The sequence below is a fragment of the Pogoniulus pusillus genome, chromosome 21 (assembly GCF_015220805.1).
Source record: "Pogoniulus pusillus isolate bPogPus1 chromosome 21, bPogPus1.pri, whole genome shotgun sequence".
Taxonomy (NCBI): Eukaryota; Metazoa; Chordata; class Aves; order Piciformes; family Lybiidae; genus Pogoniulus; species Pogoniulus pusillus.
In genome coordinates this window covers 18,954,478-18,964,601 of record NC_087284.1, presented here as the reverse complement: position 1 = coordinate 18,964,601, position 10,124 = coordinate 18,954,478, and the positions used below count along the sequence as shown (strand labels likewise).

The following is a 10,124-nucleotide window of genomic DNA, read 5'->3' as shown; positions in this document are numbered from 1 at the left end:
AACTGCATAGTCAAAATCATGGACTAGCTGTTGCAGCCATAATAAACAGAATTTAATCCAGGAATATCAGGATGGACTAAAATTTAGGGGGAAAAAAAACCCAACAACACTAAAATCACACAGCAAAAGGGTTTGATGTGTCCTCAGCAGCTCCAGCTCTGCCAAATTTAATTAAGGAGTGCTATTTGTGTCAATAAATTATCACCCAAGGTGAAATAAAAGTCATTCAATTTGTTCAGATTCCATTCTGTTTCCGTGTGCAATTAGTGGGTTTATCCTGCTGCAAAATAATGCTGCCAAGAAGGTTATTTTAGGACCAATAGCATATGAATGAGTCTCTAAAGAGGCTTCCAGTGGGCAGGGTGTTGTGACTAAATGGTGTGTTTCTTTCACAGAAACAAGCCCAGGTACCTCTGTGACCATGTCCTGAAAAATCATTAGCTGAGCGATGCTGCTAAAACTAATAACACGATGATGTTACAGAAACTGCTGAAGGCTGCTGCAGGAGTGAGACAAAGTGAGAAATAATGAAATAAAGCATTTGTAATCTCCTCTGTCTGCATCTATCTGGGCTTTATTAAAGGCTACACCTCACTCTGCTGTTTGTTTTGCACTGTTTTTCTGGCAAAATCATAGAATCATAGAATCAAGCAGGTTGGAAGAGACCTCCAAGATCATCCAGCCCAACCTAGCACACAGCCCTAGCCACTCAACCAGACCATGGCACTAAGTGCCTCATCCAGTCTCCTCTTGAACACCTCCAGGGACGGTGCCTCCACCACATCCATGGGCAGCCCATTCCAATGCCAATAACTCTCTCTGGGAAGAACTTCCTCCTAACATCCAGCCTATATGTCCCCTGGCACAACTTGAGACTGTGTCCCCTTGTTCTGTTGCTGGTTGCCTAAGAGAAGAGACCAACCCCCACCTGGCTACAACCTCCCTTCAGGTAGCTGTAGACAGCAATGAGGTCCCCCCTGAGCCTCCTCTTCTGCAGGCTGCACACCCCCAGCTCCCTCAGCCTCTCCTCTCAGGGTTTGTGTTCCAGGCCCCTCACCAGCTTTGTCACCCTTCTGTGGATGAAATCAGCTGAAGTCCAAGAAATCAGGCCACATATAACTCTCAAAGACTCTTACAAGTAAGCTCTCCACCATCATAATGCTACAGCAAGGATGAAAAACATTTCCAACACTGCCAACTCCACCAGGACATTGGTAGAAGCCTGATTGTGGAGGATGGGCAAGATGTGCTCGTGCATATTTTATCTAGGAGGTCCTGATAAACCCACCCAGAAGTGAGTCACAGCCTGGAAAGATAATTGCTATGGCAGGGAAATGGTCACATCACCTAAACTGAGACACCCAGTAGGTAATTAAGGTAGCAGCTGCCTAATGTGGCTCCACTGGCAAATTGAGTAGCTCCTCACTTCACCTGACTCTGCTGATTGCACATCTCATATGCAGGTGAGCTCCCTTTCAGAGTGAATGTCCAAAAGGACATGCCCAGCTTGGGGCACAAGACTTAGCAGTGCTCTTGGTCTGCACAGGAGCAAGTCTAAGCAAGAGCCTTTCTGCAGCCCAGCCCTTGGCAGTGACTCTAAGCATCAGAGTTAACACTGCTAGAGGCAGCCACTCTCTGTGAAGACCTGCTGTGAACTTCAAAAAGTTCCATCACTGAGCAGAGACTGAGCTGAAAAGTCAAATCACTGAACAGAATTAGTTCTTTTCTAACTCAAATGAGGACACACTTTCAACTCCGTCTCAGCATCCTTTGGTCTCTCATTCTTTCTTCTTGGGAACAGAGAATGGCAAATCCTTCCTATTCCAAAAAGTCCTCCTCTGAAGGTTTTAAGGTAAAAGCCATGACATTAATACATGCATTTTGAACAGAAGAGATATCATCTATCTATATGTGAGTGCACACACACATGAGTGTGTGTGGTTTTGGTGTTTCAGCTGCTGTGCAGGGAGGCTTTAGTCAGTCCAGAACTTGCTAGATTTGACTGCTCAGGGGCTAGCTCCTCCACACCCATTTGCCCCCTGTCACAGTAAGAGCAGACACCAGTACCACACTCTTTTACTCTGGAGATTGCTGCCCAGGGAACAGTTAAAGATTTGAATTGGAAGTAGCTTTCCTCTCTCCCTAGGTTGTTTTCACTGCTTTCTGTTCATTATTTCTGGATTACATCAATCACCTCCCTCACAGAGGAAATCCGAGCACAACTAATGGGAGAAGAGCACAGGCAGACATCGTGGTCACACATCTCATCAAATTCAGCTCTTCTATAGGCTGGATGTTAGGAGGAAGCTCTTGCCAGAGAGAGTGATTGGCATTGGAATGGGCTGCCCAGGGAGGTGGTGGAGTCACTGTCCCTGGAGGTGTTCAAGAAAAGCCTGGCTGAGGCACTTAGAGCCTGGTCTAGATGACTGGCTAGGGCTGGGTGCTAGGTTGGACTGGATGATCTTGGAGGTCTCTTCCAACCTGGTTGATTCTATGACAAGCCCCAGCAGTGTTCTAGCAAGCCTTGAAGCCTCCCTCCTTGTCCCAGGGGACAGACTGCATGGCTGTCATGCAGGTACCAAGGAAGGAGTCCATGACACAAGAAACCCTGGCACTTTAAGCACTTTAAATAGCCTCCACTCCCCTCACCCCCACACACATACACATAATGATTTCTGTGTCTTGGAGTCACAGAGTTTGCACAGTGGATCACAGCAGATTTTGGTCAAGAAGTGTCTTGGCCACTCCTTGTCAGTGGTGCAGCCAAGACATGACACTTCTCTCTGTCACACTTTGAAGTCAGCAGAGACAAAAGAATTTGAGCTGCTTGGGGGAAAACATACACCAACATTTAAACACCATTTAATCTACAACACTTGCACGATCCAAAACTACTAATATCAGGAGCTTGTGTAAATTTACTCAGCTGAGCAGCATCTTTTAACTCATCACAAATATCCATGCATGAATAAGACTATAAAGATGCCCTCGGATGAAATTGCAGCTATGGGTCAGGATCTCCTAAGTGCAGCTGCTTCAGGATTTCAGTTCATATGATGTAAAAAGCTGTGATGCAATAAGCAATCATCAGTCCAGCAGATGCAAAGAAGTTTAGGATCTGTTAAGGCCAAGAAATGAGGTAACAGACCACAGCTGCTGGAAGGTGCTTGTGACACAACCTGAACACCAATGCTGCACCTCTAATATTTGTATTTCCATCCTCCCCAAGCCATCTTTCCTATCATTCCTAGACATCTGTTTTCATCCATATGGCAAAGAATGAATGAAGGTTTACTGTGGCTGCAAACCAGTTCAGTCATCTCTGGTGCTGGTTACACTGGTGAAGAGTAGTTGTCTTTGAACACTAAGGTAGTTTTGTGCATGCAAATACCCTTGATTGTGAGTATTGGTTGAAAACCAAGAGTGAAATCTCACCAGTTCAATCCTGCTTAAACTACTCTGCCACTCTAGTTTTGTGCATGCAAATACCCTTGATTGTGAGTATTGGTTGAAAACCAAGAGTGAAATCTCACCAGTTCAATCCTGCTTAAACTACTCTGCCACTCTACTACAGAAATCCTAGGGTCAGCCTGGAGAAATGAAGCTTGTGGACATATCTGGTGGCTTTTCACTATCTAAAAGGGTCAACAAGACAGTGAGGGACTTCTGAGCAGGGCCTGCTGCAACAGGACAAGGAGTGATGGCTTTAAACTAAAAGAAGGGACACTAAGACTAGACAGAAAGAAGCATTTTTTTACACTGAAGGTGGTGAGGCACCAGAGAGGTGGGAGATGCCCCATCCTGTGGTGTGGTGGATTAAATGACCTTTAAAGGTCCTTCCAATCCAAACCATTTTATCATTCCACAAACACAGGAAAAGACACAACATTTACTAAGCCTCACATTCACCCAAACTTCATGTAGTCATTTCAGTCTTTTGGAGTTTACAAAGCTTCTTGGAACACTGCTAGGCAGGAGAGGTTGTTCCAACACCAGATGCAGTTGAAGCAAGTACCTTCTATCTCTCCATCTCCAGACACAAATGTTGCTGGGATATGCAGGGAAGTTACATGTCTCTCACATTCAGTTGCACTCCAAATGCTTTTAGAAAGACACTGTCATCCAAGACCAGAGCCAGCCTGGAGGAAGCTTGCTGCAAGGAGCATGGAGGCACTTTTACTTCTCGTACAAACAGGGACTGCCAGGAGTAGAAGTGGTTTTAAATCCCTTGGTTCCAGTGTCCAGAGGTTTCTAAAGGAAAGGGAACACAATGAAGGTCATATATTAATATTTCATTGGCCACCAGTCAAAACAGGTTTGCTGGTGACTGCTCTGTGCCTTCCCACCTGTGTATGACTTCCACTGCCCTCCATTAAGGTCTGGTTCCCATTAGCTTCTTCCGATGGGTGGGGGAAGTGGAACACATCACATGTGCAGGGCTGGGATAGGGAATGAGACTTTTTTGCAAACTTCCATTTAAGAAAAGACATCCTTGGAGGTCTGTGACTGGCAGCTTGTACTCATGTTCCCTCAGAGCTGCTCAGACCTAATGGCACGATGACACCGAAGCTAACCTTTCCTCACCAACCTCCTTGATGTCAAGGACTGACATTGCTGATTTCAGAAAGCAATCATTGCTTCTCCCTTGGTTCACTCTGCTGAGGAAAAGGCTGGTCAGAAATCACTGTTTTGATTGAAGGCACCAGGGCTCTGGGCATTTTTCCTTTTTTTGAAGGCTTACTTTAGGATGATGCCTACCTGCAGCTCAGTATGGAGAATATCCTGGTTGGGGTGGACTGCCTGCCAGGAAAGACTGATGGGTTTGCTCCAGTGAAAGGAAATTAAATTAAAATAATATATGAATCTGAAGCTCTGGCCACAGCCTGAGCTGAGACATATTTGTGTTTCTAAAGGATTCCTAAAGAATCACAGAATCACAGAATTAAGCACCAGGATCATCAAGTCCAACCTAACACCTAACTCTTCTGATTAACTAACCCCTGGCACCAAGTGCCTCATGCAGCCTCCTCTTAAACACTTATAGAATCATAGAATGTAATCCTATGAAAGAAAATGTGTTGTGTTTGTGCTTTTCTTTTCTTCTGCACTAGTTGAGATCAGAAAAACAGGGCAGCCACAAACCAGTAGGCAGAGATGTTTTTTGCCTTAAAGGAAAGACTAAAAAGTACACTAACTCTTGCCAAACCACTTGTGCTTCTGAGACTGTGGGGCTAGTTTTGCAATCATGAGATCTCCAACTAATTACATTGGAATGGGCACAGAGGAGGGCAAAGAAAGTGGTGAAGGGCCTGGAGAACAAATCTTATGAGGAGTGACTGAGGGAGCTGGGGCTGGTTAGTTTGAGGAAGAGGAGGCTAAAGGGAGACCTCATTGCTCTCTATGACTACCTGAAAGGAGATTGTGGAGAGGCTTCTGCTGGCCTCCTCTCAGAGGTAAACAATTGTGATGGTTTGGGTGTTCCCCACCCCCCTCCCACTTTGGAAATCACCCAGACTAGACTCAGCCAGCTCTGGAAATATGAATGAAGCTATTTATTTACAGCTGGCACAATATACAAGCAGATATTTACAGTATATACAGCTATAGACAGAAATATACAAGGTAAAAGGTAATACAGAAACACAACAGCCCTCCCAGAAAACTGAGTCCCCAGGAGGGGCTCTCAACCACCCCTTCACCTTCCCCCTGCCCCTCTCAACCTTACCCCAGTCCCAAGGAAGAATGGAGGCTTGGTCAGGGGTTAGGAAGCAAAGTGGATTAGCCCAAAATGGAGGGTGAGGTTAGAGAGTAAGATGCAGCTCAGAGCTCGCCAGCAGCAGAAGTGGTTATCTATGCTTTTATTTCTTGGTCTTACACATCTCAGCAAGCCTACAAGTGAAGTAGACATCAGCCTTGTTTTCCTTTCACAGCTGTAATCTAACTCTTCTCACCAAAGCATTCTAGCCTGCTTCAAACTAGCACACCAGTGACAGAGCAAGAGGGAATGGCCTGGGTAGGTTCAGACTGGACATTAGGAATTCTTTCTTTGCAGAAAGAGTGGTCAGGCATTGGAATGGGCTGCCTGGGAAGGAGGTCAAGTCACCAGTCCTGGATGTGTTTAATACTGTTTGGATGTGGTGCTTAGGGATATGGTTTAAGATAACCCTTATTGAGTAGAGATATTGGTTGGACTTGGTGGTCCTGAGCGTCTTTGCCAAGCAGAATGCGTCTGTGAACATTGGGCTGCCTGATATGATCCCATTCCTGCTTTCAGAAAGCCAAGGGCCTGTATCAAAATCTTTCTGGCTCTGAGCTGCAAGAATTTGCCCAAAACTTGTCCTACTCAGCCCTTCTACAGCACTCTCCAAATGTCTTCCTCTGTCCTTGCAGTCTTTACTCATGGTCTTGCAACTTTACAGGATGTCTGTATCTTACTCCAGGGGTTCCTACATTTGATGTGACTCCATTCTTTGTCCAGCTTACCCAGATGCACTCCCAAACAGTTTTTCCTGCTGTGAACACCCCTGGACAGAGATCAACATGGAAAAGTACTGCTCTCTGCAGCAGTGCCTTCTAGGGTTCTTCCGTGCCTTAAAGGGATGGATGATGGCAAGTGACAGCTACATGACTCCAGAGAAGACTGTGTCATGTAGAAAAGACATGCTACAAAGAGCTACCTTTTTCTGAGTGGATATTTACATGGGTACTGGTGGGTGAAAAGCTGGACATGACCTGACAATGTACACAAGTCTATGGGACCTGACAGATGCATTCCAGAGTCCTCAGGGAATTGGCTGATGTAGTTGGCAGTCAGGTGAAGCCCACGGTGACATGGGAAGCATTATACTCATTTTTAAAGTAGGGTAGAAAGGAGTACTCTGAGGACTTCTGAGCTGTCAGCCTCATCTCTGTGCCTGGGAAGATCATGGAACAGATCCTTCTAGAAGATTGGATAAGGCACATGGGGGACAGGGATGTGATTTGAGACAGCCAGCATGGCCTTACTAAGGGCAAACCCTGCCTGACCAGTCTTGTGGCTTTCCACAATGGAGTGACTACATCAGTGGACAAGGGAAGGGCAATGTATGTCATCTGTGTGAACATCTGCAAGGCCTCTGACACAGTCTCCCACAACATCCTCCTCTCTAACCCCCACCTGGCTACAGCCTCCCTTCAGGTAGTTCATACTATTATTTCATTTTAAATAGATTAATAACTGGTTAGAAGGAATAAAAAAAAGGACAGCATCTCAAACATCTTAAGTGCTAGAAAGTGATGGAGGTAGGAGGAGGATTCATCCATCTAAGTGTTAAGAGAACAGAAATTACAGAAGCAGTGCTATAAAAGCTGGGGGTTTATTGTTTTTCTAACCTCATTTTCAGTAGTCTTCCCATTACCTGCTTCGCTTGGAGAATGATTCTGTTCTTCTTTAAGATAGGTTTTTTTCCCCCTCATGTTAGTTTGCATCATCTATTTTTATTAAATCAATTACCACGTAATTTACATCATATGGCTTAATTAAGGGGAAATTGTTTTGCTAAGGAGCCTGTTGGAGGATGAATGGAATCAATCAGTTTTAATATGAGGCTAGCCTCTTCACAGAGCCATTCCTTCCCAAGTTCAGTCTGCAGGAAACAATAGATGGAATGCTATTACCTTGCCTAGGAAATATGACAGTGCTGGAACCATTGGTGTGTTGTTTTGTTTGGGGTTAGAGATATAGATGTATGTAGCTCAAGGAAAAAAATAAAGGAAGGAAGGAAAGGAAGGGAAGGAAGGGAAGGAAGGGAAGGAAGGAAGGGAGGAAGGGAGGAAGGGAGGAAAAGAGAGAAAGAGAAAGACAAGGAGAGAGAAAGAGAGAGAAGGAGAAAGAAAGAAAGAGAGAGAAAGAGGAAGAAAGAGAGAAAGAGAGAAATAGAAAGAGAGAGAAAGAGAAATAGAGAGAGAACAAAAGAAAGAGGAAGAGGAAGAAAGAGAGAGAAAGAGAAATAGAAAGAGAAAGAGAGAAAGAAAGAGAGAGAAAGAAAGGGAGAGAAAGGGAGAGAAAGGGAGAGAAAGGGAGAGAAAGGGAGAGAAAGGGAGAGAAAGGGAGAGAAAGGGAGAGAAAGGGAGAGAAAGGGAGAGAAAGGGAGAGAAAGGGAGAGAAAGGGAGAGAAAGGGAGAGAAAGGGAGAGAAAGGGAGAGAAAGGGAGAGAAAGGGAGAAAGAGAGAGAGAGAGAGAGAAAGAGAGAAAGAGAGAAAGAGAGAAAGAGAGAAAGAGAGAAAGAGAGAAAGAGAGAAAGAGAGAAAGAGAGAAAGAGAGAAAGAAAGAGAGAAAGAAAGAGAGAAAGAAAGAGAGAAAGAAAGAGAGAAAGAAAGAGAGAAAGAAAGAGAGAAAGAAAGAGAGAAAGAAAGAGAGAAAGAAAGAGAGAAAGAAAGAGAGAAAGAAAGAGAGAAAGAAAGAGAGAAAGAAAGAAAGAAAGAAAGAAAGAAAGAAAGAAAGAAAGAAAGAAAGAAAGAAAGAAAGAAAGAAAGAAAGAAAGAAAGAAAGAAAGAAAGAAAGAAAGAAAGAAAGAAAGAAAGAAAGAAAGAAAGAAAGAAAGAAAGAAAGAAAGACAAATAAAGAGAGAAGAGAGAAAGAAGAGAAAGAAGAGAAAGAAAGAAAACTCATTTTAACGTGGGCTAGGATGCTAATGGGTGACAATTCATTGTCTACAGGTGAGTAAGAGGAAACTGAAGCAGAAGGAAAGGTTTCCAGGCTATCACTTCTGCTAGGAGCATGAGGATTTCAAACACGTGTAGAAGTAAGAAGAGTGTATGGATGATACAAAAGGACATTTTCCTCATTCTCCTCTGCTAAGATGTCAGCTATGTCATGCTTACTGCAGTACAGCAGCTGAGTTGGGAAACCAGTAATTATACTTCTGTCAGCCCTCAGCATTTCACATGGGCCAAGCAGTTTGCTTCTGTGGAATCTTGTGATGCTAGGCACTTGCAGACAGATGCATAAAGTGCTGAAGTCCTCATGTGCTTGCAGTGTGCACTCTGTCAGTCCTCTTATGCTTCTTATCTGCACTCTGGGGGTACCTTTATGATGATTGCTTCATGAAGAGACCTCATGCTTAATACTGCCCCTTTACAAAGTGATGCAATGGCAGCTCTAAACCTGTTTCAGAGGAACATCTCCTAAAATCTTTGCAGAGTCCTCCCTTGCTTACTCCAAAATTTGTACCACTTATTTTCTTCCCCTTTCTATGGCCAGATCCTTTACAGTGGTGCTCAATGACAGCACAAGGGGCACTGGGCACAAGATGGAACCAGGAGGTTCCACTTGAACACTCATAGAATCAGAGAAGACTCTGAGTTGGAAGGGACCTTTAAAGGACATCTAGTCATAAAGGAGTAACACACAGTATGTTGTAATAGCCAAAGTAAAGAAAAACTTCTTCCCTCTGAGGGTGCCAGAACCCTGGAACTAGCTGGCTGCCCAGAGAAGTTGCACAGTCTCCTCTGGAGAGATTTCACACCTGTCTAGACACAGTGATCCTGGGCAGCCTGCTGAGAGTGACCCTGATTGAACAGAGAGGTTGAACCAGATGTTCTCCAGATGGCCCTTCCACCATCCACCTTGCTGGGATTCTGTGATGTACCCTAAGCCAAAAACCTTGACAAGAACATTCCTCCTTACACCTAGAAACACAGGGAGGGGGGGAAGACATTCCTCTGTATGTTACCCAATTCCTCTCTAAAAGCTTGACAGAGAAAACTGTTTAGACAACTCATTTTTCTCTACACTTCTGTGTAGGGTTATTTTTTGTGTGTGCTGCTATAAATGGAACTCATAACCAACAGGAGAACACTCTGAGTCTGTATTGCTCTCTAGGCAAAGAAGAGTGAAAGCACACACGACTGAGATAACGTAGCCACGGTGTACATGGTGTAGTCAGTTGTTCAGACTCCAGTGGCACTGGTGTTGAACCTGGGGCTGGGACACTGCCTCAGGTGCAGCCTTTCTTATCATCTGTGGTTTTGATTATGCTGGGATTTTGCATTAGGGCCCAAACTAGGGTGAGGGCCAACATGAAGGACAAGTGAACCACTTCAGCCCCACCAGACATGTGTCAGCAGGGCTGAACGAAGCTGTC

At 44.6% G+C, this 10,124-nt stretch overlaps 1 long non-coding RNA gene across 2 annotated transcripts in view; it reads right to left on the bottom strand.

The window, feature by feature from the left end:
• Positions 1–3,474: 3,474 nt before the first annotated feature.
• LOC135184923 (uncharacterized) overlaps positions 3,475–10,124 on the bottom strand; it is a 35,812-nt gene continuing 29,162 nt past the window's right edge. The window contains exons 4-5 of one of the 2 annotated variants that reach the window (XR_010306265.1): positions 4,347–4,439; positions 3,475–4,251 (exon numbers count right to left, since the gene is read on the bottom strand). This is a non-coding gene — a long non-coding RNA (uncharacterized LOC135184923). The remainder of the gene's footprint in view (positions 4,252–4,346; positions 4,440–10,124) is intronic. The other variant, XR_010306267.1, reaches the window with a different exon arrangement.